General features: G+C 44.5%; 1 pseudogene; it reads left to right on the top strand.

Annotated features, from left to right (window-relative positions):
* Window positions 1-15,545: 15,545 nt before the first annotated feature.
* LOC101357491 (thioredoxin, mitochondrial-like) lies at window positions 15,546-17,167 on the top strand (annotated as a pseudogene).
* The last annotated feature ends 4,142 nt before the right edge of the window (window positions 17,168-21,309 follow it).

Raw genomic sequence — 21,309 nt, 5'->3', positions numbered from 1 at the left:
TCCAACATATAGCAACCCTGTAGGACAGAGTAGAACTGCCCCATAGGGTTTCCAAGGAATGGCTAGTGGATTTGAACTTCTGACCTTTTGGTTAGCAGCTGAGCTCTTAAGCACTACACCACTAGTGTGTTTGGGAACAATGAAAGTTGAAAACCAAGATCTAGAACTTTCAAATCCTAATTAAACCAGGGAGAGAGAAGGAGCTATCACAGAGAGGGAGAGGAAATGGTAAACAAAGGCCTAAGGCTCTGCCCACCTAAGAGTTTTTTTGCAGAAAGTAGCACAGACAAAAACACCAAATACTGGGAAGAACTGAGAAAGTTAACATCCTCAAAAATTCCAATGCCCTAACAAACAAACAAAAATTACAAGACACACAAAGAGAAACAGTGGCCCATCCAGATGAACATAATGAAGGGAGTGAAAGTGGATCTATGAAAGACTGAATAATGAAAAGAATGAAAGAATATAATACAGCAGTGTTAAAATAGAATTAAGGGGGGAAAATAGAAAAATAGCTAAAATAAATAAGGACAACAATGCAAGAACAAAATGAGGATCTAAAAAGAAAAAAAAAAAGATAAAAAGAAACCTAACAGAAATATTGCAACTGAAAGGGACAATAACTGAAATGAAAAACACAATGGAAGGATTTAATAACAGATGTAATTGGGCAGAGGAAAGAATCAGCAAATTAGCAGATAAGGTAGTTAAAATTACAGAGACTGAAGAGCAACAAGAATAGAGACTCAAGAAGGCTGAGCACAGTTTAATGGAATTATGGGACAACATCAAGAGACCTAATATGCACATCATGGAAATTCCAGAGGAAATGAGAGAGAGAAAGGGACAAAAAAAATATTTGAAGAAATAGCAACAGAAGTTTTCCCCAATCTACAAATCCAAGAAGCACAGAGAACTCAGAGATACATCAAGACGTATCATAGTCAGGCTCTCCAAAAGTAAAGATAAAGAGAGAATCCTAAAAGCAGTGAGAGAGAAGCAGTCACATACAAAGGATCCCCAATAAGGTTAAGTGCTGATTTCTCTCAGAAACATTGGAGGCCAGAAGGCAATGGAATAATATACAGTCATGTGCTGCATAACATCCGTTCAGACAGTGTCCGACTACTTATACATCCATGTTCCCATAAAGTCAGAAATCCTGATGGGAAAACAGAACATAGCAGACGTAACCGGGCATAGCCAGGAGGGAGCTGCCAACTTCGCACTTCGGACCACTCGTGCTTGGGAAACCTACCCTGGGTTTGCCCTGCAATCCTAGACATCATCCTCAGCAGACTTGGCCTGAAGGGCTGTCTGGGCCTCCAAAGGACCTGATACCTTCCTGAATACCCCAGGCCCTCGCCTAAAGGCCCAGTCCTCAGACTTCGTCAGCTCAGTGCATCCCCTCACCATGCCCTCGTTCCCCCAGGACACATCCACCAACCCAGGCCCAGACAGCAGCAAGCAGAATTCTGGGTCCTCCCTGTCCCTTGGTAAGGAACACTTCCTCTATCTCAAAGTTGCCATAAGAAAATAATACAATGTTCACACAATGTCCAAGTCACATAATGTCCTATTTCACAGAACTTATTGTGGGCGTCAAGTGACACATGACTGTATTTAAAGTACTGAAAGAAAAGAACTATCAACCAAGAATACTATACCCAATGAAACTGTCCTTCAGGAATGAGGGTGAAATTAAAATATTCCCAGACAAACAGAAGCTGAAAGAGTTCATATCCACCAAACTGCTCCTACAAAAAAATACTAATGGGAGTTCTGTAGTTCTCCTGGGTCTAGGAAGTTCTCAATACAGGGATAAAAGGTGTGACTTAAGTCACAGCCCTTCTCAAAATCACACCCTTGCTCAAGTCATGCCCTTACTCAAGTCACTGCCTTAAGTCACACCCTTACTTAAGTCACACCCTTCCTTGATTCACACCTTTTATAAGAGATATAAGAGAAAGAAGTGAGCAGAGAGGGGAGGGACCTGACTACTATCAAGAAAGAAGAGCTGGGAGTAGAGCACATCCTTTGGACCTGGGGTCCCTGTGCTGAGAACCTCCTAGACCCAAGGGAAGATTGATGCCATGACACATGGAGATCTCCAAGGAATGCTGGGCCCTCAGGTGTTGAAAGGAAACAAGGTCCTTCCCCCTGAGCCCACAGAGAAAGCCTTCCCCTAGATCTGGAGCCCCGTATTTGGACTTACAGCCTCTTAAACTTTTTTAATAAATTTCTGTTTGTTAAAGCCATCCATTTCTGTTATAGCAGCAACTAAGACAGCAGCCCTATGGGACAGAGTAGAACTGCTCCATGGGGTTTCCAAGGCTGTAAATCTTGATGGTAGCTGACTGCCACATCTTTCTCCCATGGAGTGGCTGGTGGGTTGGAACCACTGACCTTTTGGTGAGCACTTAACAAGTGCACCACAAGGGCTCCTTATCAATGTAATACACATCAGAAGAACAAAGGAAAAGAAACACATGATCATCTCTATGGATACAAAAAAAGCATTTGATAAAATCCAACACCCTTTCTTGATGAAAACCTCAAGAAAATTGGAATAGAATTGATGTTCATCAATATGATTATGGGTGTGATAGTTAAGCTTGTGTGTCAACTTGGCTGGACCATGAGTTTCAGTGGTTTGGCAGTTATGATGTAGCTTGGCAGTCATATGATGATGTGATCACTTCCATGATGAGATTTGATATGATGTGATCACATCCATGATGGGATCTGCTGTGAGTAGCCAGTCAGTTGAAGGGGAGTTTCCTAAGGGATGTGGCCTGCATTGAATATAAGCAGACTCTCTGGCAAGGCTCGTGGGCTTTTGCTCGCTCTGGATCCTGCAGCTGGCTCCTGTTCATCTGACTTCCGGTTCTTGGGACTTGAGCTAGCAGCTTACCTGTGGTCTTGCCTGCCAATCTTGGGATTCGTTGATCTTTGCAGACTGTGGGCAAGAGCCCTGCTGTCTGACCTACCAATCCTGGGTTCGCCAGCACCTGTGGCTGCGTGAACCAGGAGAAGCCTCCAGCCTGACCTACAGATTTGGGTTGTTCCAGCCTCTACAACCCCATGAGGCATTTCCTTGATATAAATCTATTTATATAAATATTTATACACTTTACTCATTTTGCTTCTCTAGAGAACCCAGCCTAAGACAGTGGACAAACAGAAACCTGGGGAGTGTGTGTTGGAATGGCTATAAAGTGTGTAGGATAATAGTGCAAGGAACATAAAGATGAGTCCTCTGAGTTTATTGATATGCGCCCTCTAAGCACAGATTCTTCATTCAGTGTTTCAGCTCAAGAGGTGAGAAAAGGATCTAAGAGTTATTTGGCTGGGTCACTGAAGCATGGATTATGCAGTGGCCTACTAAACCAAGTAGAAGTACCAGACCTGCCTTGGTATACTGTAGAAAGTATCCAAAGGCTTAGGGAAATTGGCATGCTAGAGTGGATTTATCAGGTTACACTCACAGACCCACACATGGAGTGCCCAGAGGAGACATCTTTTACCACAGTAGTGAGGAACAAATTTGTGAAGGGAGCTCCAGCATCCTTGAAGGCTGCTGTGATTGCTATTTTATGTAAGTCAGATTTGACAGTGGGAACTGCCCTAACTGAATTAAGACAACCTAACTACAGTGGGGCTGATTGGACCCCGTGGGGCTAGGGGCCAAATGGTGGCACTCAATCAACAAAGACAAGGTGGGCATGGTTGTCATAATGGACATTGGAGTTAAAGCTGTAATCAGAATTGTCTGACACATATGGACTTATGGCATTGGCTACTTAGTCATGGTGTCCCTAGCAGTGAAATAAATAGGAAATCTACTAAATATTTACTTGATCTGTACAAGTGGAAGAATTCACCAGCAGTCTAACTCCAATCACCAGAAGAGAGAGTCATGGCCCCTCAATCAATTCCCAGACTTGAGCTAGTTTAAAGACCTACAACCCCTTGAATGAAGAGGAGGCTGAGTCCCCTTGAGGAAGGTCTCCAATACACTGCCAAAAACTTATACTGTTAATCTTTCTCCCAGCCTTCCCGAAAGGGATCCACGGCCTTTTACTAGAGTGACTGTCATGGAATGAATTGTGTCCCCCAAAAATACCTGTCAACTTGGCTAGGTCGTGATTCCCAGTATTGTATGATTGTCTACCATTTTGTGATCTGATGTGATTTCCCTGTGTGTTGTAAATCCTGTCACTATGATATAATAAGATGGATTAGCAGCAGTTATATTGATGAGAGCTACAACATTATATAGCGTCTTAAGCCAGTCTCTTTTGGGATGTAAAAGAGAGAAACAGAGAGACATGGGGACCTCATACCACCAAGAAACCTGTTCCGGGAGCAGAGCCCGTCCTTTGGACCTGAAGTTCCTGCACTGAGATGCTACCAGACCAAGGGAAGACTGATGCATCACAAGGACCTTCCTCCAGAGCCAACAGAGAGAGAAAGCCTTCCCCTGGAGCCGGCACCCTGAATTCAGACTTCTAGCGTACTGGACTGTGAGAGAATAAACTTCTCTTTGTTAAAGCCATCCACTTGGGTATTTCTGTTATAGCAGCACTAGATAACCAAGACATTGTTCACTGGGGAAAAGGAAATAATCAGCCTTTTCAGGGATTACTGGATACTGGCTCTGAACTGACACTAATTCCAGGAGACCCAAAACATCACTGTGGCCCACCAGTCAGAGTAGGGGCATATGGAGGTCAGGTTATTAATGGAGTTTTAGCTCATGTCCATCTCACAGTGGGTTCAGTGGGTCCCCGAACCCACCCTGTAGTGATTACCTCAGTTCCAGAATGCATAATTAGAATAGATACACTCAGCAACTGGCAGAACCCCCACATTGGATCCCTGACAAATGGAGTAAGGGCTATATGGTAGGAAAAGCCAAGTGAAAGCCATTAGAACTGTCCCTGCCTAGGCATGTGTAAGTGATTCTAGGAAAATAGTAAACTAAAAGCAATACTGCATTCCTGGAGGAATTGCAGAGATTACTGCCACCATCAAGGACTTGAAAGATGCAGGGGTGGTAATTCCCACCACATCCCCATTCAACTCACCTATTTGGCCTGTGCAAAAAACAGATGGATCTTGGAGAAAGATGGTGGATTATCAAAAACTTAACCAGGTTGTGATTCCAATTGCAGCTGCTGTTCCAGATGTGGTTTCATTGCTTGAGCAAATTAATACATCTCCTGGTTCCTGGTATGCAGCTATTGATCTGGCTAATGACTTTTTCTCCATACCTGTTCTGAAGGACTACCAGAAGCAGTTTGCCTTCAGCTGGCAAAGCCAGCAATACGCCTTCACTGTCCTACCTCAAGGAGACCTGGTGGTGCAGTGGTTAAGAGCTACAGCTGCTAACCAAGAAGGGTCAGCAGTTCGAATCCACCAACTGCTCCTTCGAAACCCTATGGGGCAGTTCTACTCTGTTCTACAGAGTTGCTGTGAGTTGGAATCAACTGGACAGCAACGAGTTTTGGTTTATCTTACCTCAGGTATATCATCTCTCCAGTCCTATGTAATAATTTAGTCCTCAGGGAACTTGACTGCCTTTCCCTTCTACAAGACATCACACTTCTCCATTACACTGATGGCATTATGCTGATTGGACCTAGTAAGGAAGAAATGTCCATGACTCTGGACTTATTGGTAAAACATTTGCATGCTAGATGGTGAAAAATTGATCCAATAAAAACGCAGGTGCCTTCCACCTCAGTGAAATTTCTGGAGGTCCATTGCTGTGGGGCGTGATGTCAAGATATTCCTTCTAAAGTGAAGGATAAGCTATTGCACCTGGCCCCTCCCATAACTGAAAAGGAGGCATAACACCTAGAGGGCCCCTTTGGATTTTGGAGACAACATATCCTCATTAGGGTGTGCCACTCTGGCCTGTTTGTCAAGTGACTTGAAAAGCTGCTAGTTTTGAATAGAGCCCAGAATAAGAGAAGGCTCTGCAAAAAGTTCAGGTTGCCATGCAAGCGGCTCTGCCACTTGGGCAATATGATTCAGCTGATCCAATAGTGCTTGAAGTGGCAGTGGCAGGTAGAGATGCTGTTTGTAGTGTTTGGCAGGCCTCTATTGAGGAATCATAGTGTAGACTGTTAGCATTTTGGAGCAAAGCTCTGCCATCCTCTGCAGATAACTATTCTCCTTTTGAGAAACAGCTTTTGGCTTGTTACTGGGCCTTAGCAGAGACTAAACGCTTAACCATGGGCCACCAAGTCACCATGCGACCTGAGCTGCCCGTCATGAACTGAATTTTATCTGACCCACAGAGCCATAAAGTTGGACGTGCACAGTAGCACTCAGTCATTAAATTGAAGTGGTGTATACTAAATTGGGCCCAAGCAGGACCTGAAGGAACAAGTAAGTTGCATGAGGAGGTGGCCCAAATGTCTCCACTCCTGTCACATTACCTTCCATCTCCCAGTCTGCACCTATGGCTTCATGGGGAGTTCCTTATGATCAATTGACTAAGAGAAAACTCATGCTTGGTTTACAGATGGTTCTGGACGATCTGTAGGCACCACTCTAAAGTGGACAGCAGTAGCACTACAGCCCTTTCTGCTACTTCCCTGAAGGACAGTGGTGAAGGGAAATCCTCCCAATGGGCAGAACTTCGAGCAGTGCACCTGGTTGTTCACTTCGCTTGGAAGGAGAAATGGCCAACTATGCGATTGTATACTGATTCATGGGCTGTGGCCAGTGGTTTGGCTGGATGGTCAGGGACTTGGAAGGAACATGATTGGATAATTGGAGACAAGGAGGTATGGGGAAGAGGTATGTGGATAAACCAAAAACCAAACCTGTTGCCCTCGAGTCACTTCTAACTCCTAGTGACCCTATCGGACAGAGTAGGACTGCCGCATAAGGTTTCCAGGGAGCAGCTTGTGGATTTGAACGCCAAGCTTTTGGTTAGCAGCCAAACTCTTAACCACTATGCCCCCAGAGCGCCAGTACGTAGATAGACCTTTCTAGATGGGCCAAAAAAGTGAACATATTTGTGTCTCGTGTGAACGCTTAGCAAACAGTGACCTCAGCAGAGGAGGATTTTAACAATCAAGTGGATAGAATGACATGTTCTGTGGAAACCAGTCATCCTCTTTCCCAGCCACTCCTGTCATTGCCCAATGGGCTCATGAACAAAGTGGCCATGGTGGAAGGGTTAGAGGCTCAGCAACATGGACTTCCACTTACCACCTCTGATTTGACTACAGCCACTGCTGAGTGCCCAATCTACCAGCAGCAGAGATCAACAATGATTCCCTGATACGGCACCATTCCTCAAGGTGATCAGCCAGCAACCTGGTGGCAGGCTGATTACACTGGAATGCCTCCATTATGAAAAGGGCAGCATTTTGTTCTTACTGAAATAGACACTTACCCTGGATATGCATTTGCCTTCCCTGCATACAATCCTTCTGCCAAAACTACCATCCGTGGACTTACAGAATGCCTTATCCACTGCCATGATATCCCACACAGCATCGCCTCAGATCAAGGGACTCACTTCACAGCAAATGAAGTGTGGCAATGGGTCCATTCTCGTGGAATTCACTGGTCTTACCATGTTCCCTATCATCCTGAAGCAGCTGGATTAATAGAACAATGGAAAGGCCTTCTAAAGACACAGTTATGGCACCAGCTAGTAGGGTTGGGGCATTGTTCTCCAGGAGGCTGTATATGCTCTGAACGAGCATCCAATAAATGGTGCCGTTTCTCCCATAGCCAGGACTTATGGGTCCAGGAATCAAGAGGTGGAAATGGGAATGGCACCACCCACTATTACCCCTAGTGACCCACTCGCAAAGTTTTTGCTTCCTGTCCCTGTGGGTCTAGAGGTCTTAGTTCCAAAGGGAGGAATGCTCCCACCTGGAGACACATCACTGATTCCATTGAACTGGAAGTTAAGAATGCCACCTGGCCACTTTGGGCTCCTTATGCCTCTGGATCAACAGACAAGGGAGTTACCATATTGGCTGATGTGATTGATCCTGATTACCAAGAGGAAATCAGATTTATATTACTATTACGTAATGGAGGCAAAGAAGTATACGTCTGGAATGCAGGAGATCCCTTAGGGCATCTGTTAGTACTACCATGCCCTGTGATTAAAGTCAATGGAAAACTACAGCAATCCAATTCTGGCATGACTACTAATGGCCCAGACCCTGCAAGAATGAAGGTTTGGGTCACCCCACAAGGCAAAGAAAACCAGTTGAGGTGCTTGCTGAGGGCAAAGGGAATACGGAATGGGTGGTGGAAGAAGAAATACCAATTACGGCCACGTGACCAGTTGCAGAAACAAGGACTGTAACTGTTATGAGTATTTCTTCCTTGTATGTGTGCATCAAATATTTTTATTTTCTTCACTTATAAGAAGTAAACAGGGCTAACGTGTTTTCGGTCGTACATGTGTTGTATCATGTTAGGCACAAGTATGAGTTTATAATTTCTTTATTCAGAAATTGTATATGGTTTAAGGAGATGTGTACAGATGCCAAGTTGACAAGGGGTGGACTGTGATTGTTAAGATTGCGTGTCAACTTGGAGGGGCCATGATTCTCAGTGGTTTGGCAGTTATGATGTAGTTTGGCAGTCGTATAATGATGTTACCACCTCCGTGATGAGATCTAATATAATGTGATTGCCTCCATGATGGGATCTGCTGTGAGTAACTAAACAGTTGGAAGGGCTTTTCCTTGGAGGTGTGGCCTGCATCCAATATAGATGGACTTTCTGGCAAGGCTCACTGGCTTTTAGCTCACTCTGGATCCTGCAGCTAGCTCCTGTTCATCTGACCTCCAATTCTTGGGACCTGAGCTAGCAGCTTACCTGCCAATCTTGGGATTTGTTGGCCTCTGCAGCCTGTGAGCCTGCTGTCTGACCTGCCAATATTGGGTTCTCCAGCCCCTGCAGCTCTGTGAGTCAGGAGAAGCCTCCAGCCTGACCCACAGACTTGGAACTTCCCAGCCTCTACAGCTGTGAGTCATTTTCTTGATATAAATTCCCTGTCTCTTTCTCTCTCTCTATATATATATATATGTATGTGTATATATATGTGTGTGTGTGTGTGTATGTATATATACAGACTTGTCACTAGTTTTACTTCTCTAGAGAACCCAAACTAATTCAGTGCCTTTGCCAGACCAGTTGACCATATGTGTGTGCGCCTATTTCTGGACTCTCTGTTTCGTTCCATTTATCTATATGTCTGTCTTTATGCCAAAGCTATACTGTCTTGATTACTGAAGTTTTGTAATAAGTCTTGAAACCATGTAGTATATGTTCTTCTGTTTTGTTCTTTTGCCTATTCTATATCCTTTGCACTTCTATATAAATTAAAGTCAGCTTGCCAAGTTTTATAGTATCCTACTACGATACCAGTTTTGTTCTGTGTTAGTACTGTAAACATGGTGGCATGGGGGTGATGTCTGACCTCCTGTAACTTCACAAGGGGGAAGGAGAATCAAGATCAACAGCCCAGGGCTGATTCCTATGAGGAGGAGATCAAACGTACTTATACCCTCCAACCTTTTTACCAATTCTGACACCAGTCGTCCCTCCCACAGCACTCTCTACTTCTTTATTGTGTTCAGTAATTTGTTGCAATGGCCACACAGAATTCACAGACCATACTCACAGTTATGGGGTTCATTAGGGAGGTAACAGTTCTTCCATTAGGACATCCTCTTCTCAACCATGCCCACAGGCAGGCCTCTCGCTGGCCCTCAGCCCCTCGGCCCCTCAACCCCTCTGCCCCTCAGCCCAGCCTCTGCCCTGCTCAGGCAAGTGTTACCAAGTGTTGCCAGTAAGTGCCCGAGGCATCCTACTGCACCAGTAAGCCTCAGCCTGAAGGTGCTTGGCTCTCTCACTCCATGAGTCAGCAAGCCTCCTTCCCAAAGGTGCTCAGCTTTCACACTCTGTGGGCTGGGAAGCCCACCACACCATCTCCTGCTGGTCTCCTGGTTCTGCTGCCTCTGCCACTGCAGTTTCTCTGCTGCTGCTTCTTGCCGTCTCTGGTGTTACAGATCTCTCTCTCTCTCTGTCTCCTGGATCTGGGAGGTTCTCAGTGCAGGAATCACCAGTTCAAAGGACACACTCTGCTCTCATTCTTAGTGGTAGTCAGGTCCCCCCTCTCTGCCTCTGGGATTGCTCATTTTGAGCCTAGTGGGATGGCAAAACTGACCACTCTCCTCATTAGGCTTCCATACACCTTATTTGCATGGTTCCACCCCCACAAGTGTTCCATGCACCTTATTTGCATTAGCAGCAAGCTGTCCAATCCCCTTAGTGGGCCACAGGCACCTTATTTGCATAGTTCCACCCAATCATTGTGTGGGAGTCACAAAGACTATGGCTAGAAGGGTCATATTGAGTAATTTACTGCACCACAAGTACAGAAAAACATAAGGAAATAATAGTGCATAATTCCAAAAGTAAAAAAGGAATATAAGAATATAGTTAGAAATGTCAAGTTAAAAGCTATAAATTTGTCCCCACCCCAAAGGAGCCTATGCTGACAGTTTTTCATGTTAACTTTACAGTAAAGTGTTTTCTATCTATAAAATGGCGGGAGTAGTAATAGCATCCAAACCTGTCTAACTTCAGGGGGAATAATGTGAATCAAGATCAACCCAAGGCTGATCCCTGTGAAGTGAAGGTCGGACATACCTCCACCCTCCAACCTTTTTTTTACCAATTCTGGCACCAGCTGTCCCTCCCACGGCACTCTTTACTTCTGGGTTTAATAATCTGTTGCAATAGCCACACAGAACTCACAGACCATACTTACAGTTAACTAGTTTATTAAGGAACAGGGTACAGCTCGAGATCAGAATCAACAGGCTACAACTCAGGATCAGGAAGCATGTACACAAAGTCTCCCTTCTTCAGAGCAGGACGGCTCTCTCAGATCCTCTTGACCGTGTAGGTCTCCTCTCAGCCCACTCAGGACAGACCTCCTCTCAGCCCCCTGAGGACAGGCTTCTCTCAGTTCCCTGAGGACAGGCTCCTCTTAGTCCCCTCAGGACAGGCTCCTCTTAGTCCTACCATCTCTCAGCACTGATTCTGCCACAGGGCGCCTTCCAGGCCTGCTACCACTGGCTCTGCCACTGGGCCCCTTCCAGGCCTCTCACTATCTTCAGTGTTATAGCTCTTTTAGGAGGCTCCTTGAATCTCTGTCTACTCTCTTCTTTCTTCCTTCTGCTTCTTTTCCGACTTCTTTCTGTCTGAAAAAATTCCTGGGGTTGGCTGCTTATATATACAAACTTCTCATCAATTTCAAGTCATAGCCCTCCCACCAGGGCCATAAACTGACTAATCCTCTCTCGGTAGGCCACAGACGCTTTATTTGCATAGTCTGTTGACCAGTCCCTGTAAGGTGCATACCAATCACAGGAAAGTCTGCAGCCCAGGACGGAACAAAAACTATCAAACCAACTTGTTTACAGTTTACCCAAGAAATGTCAATCAACCTGGACAAAAGTAACAAACCTCTGGGGTAGAAAACTAGGGAAAAGTTAACTTAGGGGAAAAAATCTCTCAAGCTGTTTTTCCAAAGAACCAAGGCAAAAGGCCACATAAAGGAACTCATTTCACCACATTTGCATATCCCTTTCTGAAAATGCATGCAAAAAGACATCACACTCTACACGTTGCTTTGCTCCCGGAAATCTTTCTCACAGCACATGCAGAACCCCATCTTTCTGTTTAATTGCTACAGAGGGTTCTCTCATATGTGACTGCACAGGAATTTAGCCAGGCCCCAACTGATGGTCATGTAGCTGCTTTCCAGTTTTGCTCTTACTAAGTTCTACAGTGAATGGCCTTTTACAGATTCCTTGGTTTATATTTTTATAGGTGTAGTATAGCTTTAGCTCCACAGCTCTGGGTGTAAGAAATGTCCTCATCGTGCATTGCTGTAAGTTGGCTGTCATCTGTTCCCAGCCCCCTGTTCCCTGGGGTGAAGGAAATTCTGTCCCAGTCCCGGGGCTCCCCTTCCCCCTCCTTGCAGGGCCTGCCCAGGTCCAGGGAGTCTTACCCAAAGTGTCCATAGTGGTCACTACTAATAAGGTACAATTCTTCAATGTTCTACTGTCTATCAGGGATGAGGACACTTCACTTCTGGCCCAGACTTGGTTGAGGACTGGGCAGGGGACTTGGTTGAGGTAGGCATTCCAGCACCTAGGGTTCACCTCCCTGGGTAGCCATGTAGCCATTTCTTTTACCCTAAGGGGCCTTTTACAAAAATGTACATTGAACCAAATTATTCCCATCTTAAAATTCTTCCACAATTTTCCATTTCACATAAAAAAGGATCCTGCCTCCTCATCACGGCCTACCTTTCCCCTCACTCTCTTAATTCCTCTGTCCCCTGTGCAGGCCGCATGCTAGTCCCTATCTTGGGGCCTTTGCGTTTGCTATTCATACTTCCTGAAAGGCTTTTCTCTTGATTGCGTCTCACCTCCCTTCTTTCCATCTGAGCGCCCCCCACCCCAATCATATCCTCCCATTCCTCCCCACTCCACAGTGACGTGCACAATCTCCTCACCATGGGCCTGAGACAGACAGATCATGTCCTCCTTCCAGGGGTAAGTGTAGAGCGCTGAGTTTGAGGGGGTGGCGTGACTTCCCTCCAGGAGGCATTGGGCACTGTCTGGAGGTATTTCTAGCTGTCACAACATTTCAGCAAGGGGTCAGGGGGAGATGGTGCCACTGGCATCTAGTGAGTGGAGGGCACAAATGCTGCTCAACATCGTACATCTCACAGAACAGCCCCCACAACTAAGAAGTCTGGTCGAAAGTATCACTTGTGCCAAGATGGAGAATCCCTGGCATGGAGAAATGAGCTGAGTTTATCTTACTAACTCTGCTTGATACAAAGATAGATCTAGTTTTGCATACTTTGTATTTTAGTAGATATCACAAAATTGTCCCCCTAAAGGATTGCACAAGATTCAACCACAATGCAGAGTGTGAGGAGAGTGCTCATTTTCTGACAGCCTCGCCAGCAGCATTTACTATCAAGCACTGATGTTTTCAAATATTTTTCCACATCAGAGTGTCACAGAACCCAGAAGTTAGGACAGCAAATTCAGGGATCTCTGTACAATGCTAGGCATAGCTGTTTTCTAATTATTTTCAGTATCAAGGTTCTCTGGCTGCTGATGCTAAGATTCCCAAGGTGCTGTAGCTCACTCACAGTTGCGGGGGCTACTGGTGAATGGGTTGGCTAGGCCTGTGAATTGCTAACCTAAGGTGGCTCTGCTTGGGAGAGGCCAAAGAAGGTGCTGGGGGCAGGCACACCACCCAGGAGTGGGGTCTCTTTAAGGAGGAGAAGGAGCAAGCCTTGGTGAGGCACTAGCTTCTGTGCAGAAAGCAAAAATGCTGCTGTAAGCTCCCGGCATCCTCAAGGAAGGCTTCACCAGTGCCCAAACCCTTCACCACTGCTACCCCCTCCCCACTCAGCGCACCAAGAGCACTGCCTGTATCCCAGACCGAGAGGTTATTTCCATCTCTCACCTCCATCCTGTGGGGAGCCCTCTGCTTCTCCTCCTTGGTCCTGCAGACAGGAGCATTTTCCCGAGCCAGGGTGGACCAAGGGGTCTGGCCAGAGTTCCCTGGCAGTCCTGCCTGCTAGGTGGCCTCCGTGGCTCCTGCCTTGGGAGCAGCTTTTGGTTCTATGGCACTTGGGGGTAGGCAAGGACCTCCCTTCCACCCTCCATCCTTGGGTGGCTCACAACCCTTTTCTGGCAATGCTTTCCCAGTGCCTGGAGACCACCGCAGCACAGCCGTGGTTAGTGGAGGCACAGCACTGGGCACGCACGTTCCTGCTGGTCCTCTCTCGGAAGTAGTGGTGAGCACTGCCAGCCAGGCCATTCCCCGGTGATCCAGCTCACTTGTGTACTGCTTGCAGCACCGGTACAGCCAGATTCCAGGAGTCAAGGCGGCTTCCAGGCTGTTCCATCACTGTTTCCACCGTCTCTTGTTGCACAACATGGATTCCCTGGAGTTTCCTGAGGGCCTGCATTCACCTTGCTAGGCGGTTGGGGTAGGGGGCAGAGGGATGTTGGTGAGGGGCCCAACAGCAGGGGCTCAGCCCCGCCTTGTCCGGCTCCTCTCCCAGGCTCCGGGCCAGCCTTCTGGGTTGCCTCTTTTCTACCTCTCTCTCGCCTCAAGTTCTTCCCCACCAGCTGCCTTGGACCTAGCTCGGTGCTAGCCTTGTACCACTAGGTCCTGGCAGTACTCACGTCGTGGGGCCCTCAGTTCTCAAAGCCAGGGCAGTGGACACTCCTTGCTGCCCAGGGAGCTCCAGGGTGCTTTACGAGTGGATCCCTCCCCAGCTTGTCAGTCAGTGCTCCGGCCGAGGCTGAGCCCAGTTCCAGTCCAGCAGGCTTACTGCCTCTATTGTTCAATCAGGCTCCAGAGTGCCACCACAGCGGGCCATGCCTGGGGACACCATAAAAATAAATTAAAAAAACCGTTGCCGTGGAGTCAATTCTGACTCACAGGAACCCTATAGGACAGAGTAGAACTGCCCCATAGGGTTTCCAGGGAGTACCTGGTGGATTCAAACTGCCAACCTTTTGGTTAGCAGCCAGCTCTTAACCACTGTGCCACCAGGGCTCCAGGGAACACCATAGTAGATGGAAAATTTCAAACATGGAGGCACTCACGTCAGGACATAATAAAAGGTCAGAAGGTAAACAGTTTGTCTCCGGAAAGAAATGTGTCAGGATGTAAACAACTTGTTCCTAGGAAGAATATGTATACCGTAGTCCCCCCTCCTTATCCACAGGGGGATAGTCTCAAGACTATCAGTGGATACCTGAAACTGTGGATAGTACCAAACCCTATATATACTGTGTTTTTTCCTATACATACATACCTATGATAAAGTTTAATTTATCAATTAGGCACAGTAACAGATTAACTACAATAACTTTGGCATATCCAAATTGCCAGCATCACTACTCTTGCGATTTGGGGCCATTATTAAGTGAAATAAGGGTTACTTGAACACAAGCTCTGCCATACCAGACAGTTGATCTGATAACCGGCGACTAAGGCAGGTAGCATATACAATGTGGATACGCTGGACAAAGAGCTGGACAAAGAGATGATTCACATCCAGGGCCAGCCTGAGTGGGACGGTGAAAGATTTCATCATGCTACTCAGAATGGCGAGCAATTTAAAACTTATGGATTGTTTATTTCTGGAATTTTCCATTTAATATTTTCAGACCATGGTTCACTGAGGATAACTGAAACCATGAAAAACTAAACCACGGATAAGGGAAGACTACTGTAACCGAACTGGCTGGTGCCACTTACCTAGGTGGTAACTCATTTCCTCCTAGCCAAGTGGCTGACCTTTACATTTCAAAGGACTCCAAAGCTGAAGCTGATCTTATCTAACCCCCTTTACTTTTCCTTTGTTCTGTATGCATAAAAACCTCTGACTCCCTAAGAGATAGAAAGAGTGCCTTGAAGGGTGGGAAGGGCTGTGCTGTGCATCCCTTTCCTCCTGGTGCAGGGAGATGGCTCAACTTCTTCTGAGGAGGTTCCTGGCCTCAGTCATCTCCAGGAAGCCCCCTCAGGGTCGGTGGGCCCCCCTCACATATGGGGCCCTGCAGATCCCATAGTGCCATAGTGGTGGTCTGCCAGCAACACCCAGCCCAGCCTGGACAATACACACCACCAGAAACTAAACTACAACTTTAACATCCAGGATCCGCCTGACTTTCAGTTGTCAACAGTGAAACACCAGTGGTTGTGAATTTCCATGCACAGTGGTGTGACCCCTGCAAGATCCTGGGGCTGAGGTTAAAAAAGATAGTGGTCAAGCAGCCCAGGAAAGTTGTGATGGTCAAGGTGGATATTGATGACCACACAGATCAATATGGCTCCCGGACACCGTTTTAACTCACCGAGTATGAGGTGTCTGCTGTGTCTACCGTGCTGGCCATCAAGAATGGGAATGTGTTCCACCAGACTGAGTCCAGCACAACTAGATGGTGCCCGGCTACCACCACTGACTACTCTGACAGGGATCACAACAGAGGGTCCTGGACAGAGCTGGAGAAAAATGTAGAACAAAATTCTAACTCACAAAAAAAAGACCAGACTTACTGGTCTGACAGAGACTGGAGAAACCCCAAGAGTATGCCCCTGGACACCCTTTTAACTCAGTACTGAAGTCACTCCTGAGGTTCATCCTTCAGCCAAACATTAGACAGGCCCATAAAACAAAATGAGACTAAATGGGCACACCAGCCCAGGGGCAAGGATGAGAAGGCAGGAGGGGGCAAGAAAGCTGGTAATGGGGAACCCAAGGTCAAGAAGGGGAGAGTGTTGACATGTTGTGGGGTTGGCAACCAATGTCACAAAGCAATATGTGTATTAATTGTTTAATAAGAAACTAATTTGCTCTGTAAACCTTCATCTAAAGTACAATAATAAAGAAATAAAATCTCCACACAATTAAAAAAATACTAATAAAATCACAGAACTACCACAGCCTCTACCAGACTGAGTCCAACACAACTGGAAGGTGCCTGGCTACCACCACTGACTGCTCTAACAGAGATCGTAGTAGAGGGTCCTGGACAGAGCTGGAGAAGAATGTGGGACAAAACTCTGAATCACAAAAAAAGACCAGACGTACTGGTCTGACAAAGACTGGAAAAACCCTGAAAGTATGGCTCCTGGACAGCCTTTTAACTCAGCACTGAAGTCACTTCTGAGGTTCACCCTTCAGCCAAATATTAGACAGGCCCATAAAATAAAATGAGACTAAATGGGCACACCAGTCTGGGAGCAATGAGGAGAAGGCAGGAGGGGATATGAAGGCTAGTAATGGGAACCCAAGATTGAGAAGGGGAGAGTGTTGACACGTCATGGTGTTGGCAACAAATATCACAAAACAATATGTGTATTAATTGTTTAATTAATGAGAAACTAATTTCACCTAAAGCACAACAACAACAAAAAAAAACAAATACACAATTCAAATAAATAAGTAAAATCAGCAAAAAAAAAAAAAAAGAATAGGGATGTGGTGGACAAGTTTGTGAGCATCAAGGACAAGGACCAGCTGGAGGCCTTCCTGAAGAAGCTGATTGGCTGACAAGCAGGGAAGAGCCCTGACTGCCCTGGCCCGCTGGGGACCCCATGGTCCCAGGGAGAGGCCTTGACAGAACTTCCAACCCCTCTGTGGTGCCCCTCCCACTTCCTCTATCTGGCCTCTGGGAGCCTGCGCGTGGGAGACCAGGCCTCCAGACGTGGGAGCCAAGAGTGTACCAGGCCACGGGGTGGCTATCAAGGGAACATTTTTTTTTTTTTAAACTTAGTACTACTCAGCTCAAGCTGTATTATTCCACAATAAAACTTCTTTTCTTTCACTCCCAACAGAGTATGAGATTTTTTTTCTTTGACACCAAGTGCAGGATGCCCTTCTGTAGACAGGTGAAGGGTGACTCTTGCTAAAGCACGTAGACAGAGGACAATGTCCAAGGCCCCCCTTCAGAGCTAGCGTCCATCCTTCTTCACCCCAGCCTGGGTCCACTCTGTCCTCTCCCAAGAAGGCCCTTGATCTCTGCCTTTCAGAGGCCCACCCCAAACAGATGCCTTCTCCTTACCCTTGTCTGGCCTGATACTCCTCCTATTGTTGTTAGTTGCCATCAAGTTGATTCTGACTTATGCCAGTCCCATGTGTGCAGAGTAGAACTGCTCCATAGGGTTGTCAAGGCTGTGACCTTTTGGAAACAGATCACAAGGTCTGTCTTCCAAGGCACCTCAGGGTGGGTCTGAACCACCAAGCTTTTGGCTAGTAGTCAAGCACTTAACCGTTTGTACCATCCAGGGATTTCTCATATTCCTCTTACCCCACATTAATTCTCCCACCTCATCACTTGTCTCTTGTGGCCCAGCCCAGAGGAGTTCTTTAAAAGTTCTGTTGGCAGACTTCCAGAAAGAAGATCAGCAAGGATATAGAGGACTAAACCAATGAGATCTAATAGCCATAAATAGAACTCTCTATCCCACATCAGAACAATACAGATTTTTCTCTAGTGCACATGGGTCATTATCCAGAATTGACCATATGCTAGGTCACAAAACAAGCTTCAACAAATTTAAAAAGATTGAAATGAAACAAAGTATCTTCTTTGATCATAAAGGAATAAAACTATAAATTAATAATCCAGAGAAGAATGGAAAACACACAAACAGTTGGAAACTAAATAACATACTACTAAACAACCAAATGAGTCAAGGAAGAATTAAAAAACAAAATAAAAAAATACTTGGAGTTAAATGAAAATGAAAAACACAACATACCAAAACCTATGGGATGTGGCAAAGGCATTCATTAGAGAGAAATTTATAGCAAGAAATACCTACCTCAAAAAAGAAGAAAGGCCTCAAATCAACAGTCTAAATCTACAACTTGAAAAAACTAAAAAAAAAGAGCAAAAATCAAGAGCCAACATTATACTCTACCAGAAGAAAGGAAATTGTTAAGATCAGAGCAGAAATAAATGAAATAGAGAATAGAAAAACAATAGAAAGAATCAACAAGACCAAAAGTTGGTTCTCTGAAAAGATCAATAAAATCGACATACCTCTAGCTAGACTGACAAAGAAAGAAGGTGAGAGGATACAAATAACCAGATTAAGGAATGAGGGTGGAGATGTTACAACAGATCCAACAGAAATAAAAACGCTCATAACAGAATACAATGAAAAACTGTACTCCAGTTAACTTGACAGCTTAGATGAAATGGACAAATTCTTAGAAACACATAACCTACTTAAACTAACACAAAAAGAAGCTGAAAATCTCAACAAACCCATAACAAGAGAAGAGATTGAATCAGTAATCAAAAATTTACCAACAAAAAAGTCCTGGACCAGATGGCTTTACTGGGGAATTTTACCAAACATTCAGAGAAGAACTAACACCAATCCTACTCAAAGTCTTCCAAAATATAGAAGAAGAAGAAATACTTCCTAAATCATTCTATGAAGCCAGCATTACCCTGATACCTAAACAAGACCAAAACATCATAAGAAGACTACAGACAAATATCCCTCATGAACACTGATGCAAAAATTCTCAACAAAATACTAGTGAACAGAATCCAACAACATATTAAAAGAATTACACCATAACCAAAATGGGATTTATTCCAGGGATGCCAGGATGGTTCAACATTATAAAATCTATCAATGTAATTTACCACATTAATAGAGTAAAGCAAAAGAACCACATGATCATCTCAATAGATGCAGAAAAGGGGTTTGATAAAATTCAGTACCCATTTCTGATAAAAACTCTCAATAAGATAGGAATAGAAGGAAATTTCCTGAACATGATTAAAGGATTTATGAAAAATCAACAGCCAACATTATACTCAATGTAAAAAGACTGAGAGTCTTCCCCTCAAGAATGAGAATGAGACAAGAATGTCTGATATCACCACTTCTATTTAATATTGTACTGAAAATCTTAGCCGGAGCAATAAGGCGAGAAAAAGAAGTAAAAGTGATACCAATTGGAAAGAAAGAAATAAAACTGTCTCTATTTGCAGACATGATCCTATATATAGAAAATCCCAAAGAATCCACAAGAAAGGGTCTTGAACTAATAGAAGAATTCAGTGAAGTTGCAAGATACAAGATTAACACTCAAAAATCCGTTGGATTTTATATATGCACACTTATGTTCAACATATCTCTATAAGTAAAATGTAGCACATACATACAATGGAATACTACTACTCAGTGATAAAGAAAAATGAGTTCCAAAGCATCTTGGAACATGAATGAACTTGGAGGGCATTATGTTGGGTGAAATAAGTCAATCACAAAAAAACAAATATTGTATGTTTTAACCTTTATGAAATGACATGTACAAGTAAGTATACAGAAACTAATATTCATTAGTAGTTACCAGGGATGGGGGGGGCAAGAGGGGAATTACTCTCTAGATAGTAGGCACTTGTTATTTCTGGTGATGGGAAAGATAACACTGAATGAGGATGAGGTGTACACAGCTTGATGTAGGTAAATGATGTCACTAAAAAGTACACAAGAAAAAAGAACCTGTTGGTAATTGCTTTGGCATATATAATTTTGAAACAACACCAGAAACAACCCAAAAATATGTGTGTGGGTATATATGTATGTATGCAGTCGTTTATGTGTATAGATATGTATATATGTGTGTATATGTATGCGTATGCATATGTATATGCATGTATGTGAATATATGTACATATATTCATATATATAATAAAGCACCTAAGGGACACAGTTATGGATATGTCTTAGACATCATCAAACACATTGCAGGATTGGATTTCTGGGTTTGAAGGATTAGGACCATAGTCTCATTGGACATCTCAGCCAATTGGCATAAAATAGTTCATAAAGTTATATAAAGAACATTTCAAGGTCTATCCTGAAGTACAACGCTGTCAGTGATAGGATAATATCCATATGCCTACAAGGAAGACCGGTTAATATGACTGTTATTCAAATATATGCACCAACCACTAATGCCAAAAATGAAGAAATTGAAGATTTTTACCAATCTCAGCAGTCTGAAATTGATCAAACATGCAATCAAGATGCATTGAAAATTACTGGTGATTGGAATGTGAAAGTTAGAAATGAAGGATTGGTAGTTGGAAAATATGGCCTTGATGAAAGAAATGATGCTGGAGCTCACATGATAGAATTTTGCAAGACCTAAGACTTTTTCATTGCAAATACGTTTTTTAAACAACATAAATGGCGACTATACACATGGACCTCACCAGATAGAATACACAGGAATCACATCAACTACATCTGCGGAAACAGACAATGGAAAAGTTCAATATCAACAGTCAGAACAAGGCCAGGGGCCGACTGTGGAACAGACCATCAATTGCTCATACGCAAGTTCAAGTTGAAGTTGAAGAAAATTATAACAAGTCCACAAGAGCCAAAGTATGACCTTGAGTATATCCCACCTGAATTTAGAGACCATCTCAAGAATAGATTTGACGCATTGAACACTAACGACCCAGAATCAGATGAGTTGTGGAAAGACATCAGGGATGTCATACATCAAGAAAGCAAGAGGCAATTAAAAAAGACAGGAAAGAAAGAAAAGACCAAAATGGATGTCAGAAGAGACTCTGAAACTTGCTCATTAACGTAGAGTAGCTAAAGAGAAAGGAAGAAATGATGAAGTAAAAGAGCTAAACAGAAGATTTCAAA

The sequence above is a fragment of the Trichechus manatus genome, unplaced genomic scaffold (assembly GCF_000243295.1).
Source record: "Trichechus manatus latirostris isolate Lorelei unplaced genomic scaffold, TriManLat1.0 scaffold00120, whole genome shotgun sequence".
In the NCBI taxonomy this organism is placed as follows: domain Eukaryota; kingdom Metazoa; phylum Chordata; class Mammalia; order Sirenia; family Trichechidae; genus Trichechus; species Trichechus manatus.
Note: the sequence above shows the minus strand (reverse complement) of the source record. Positions and strands in the feature narration are given on the sequence as shown.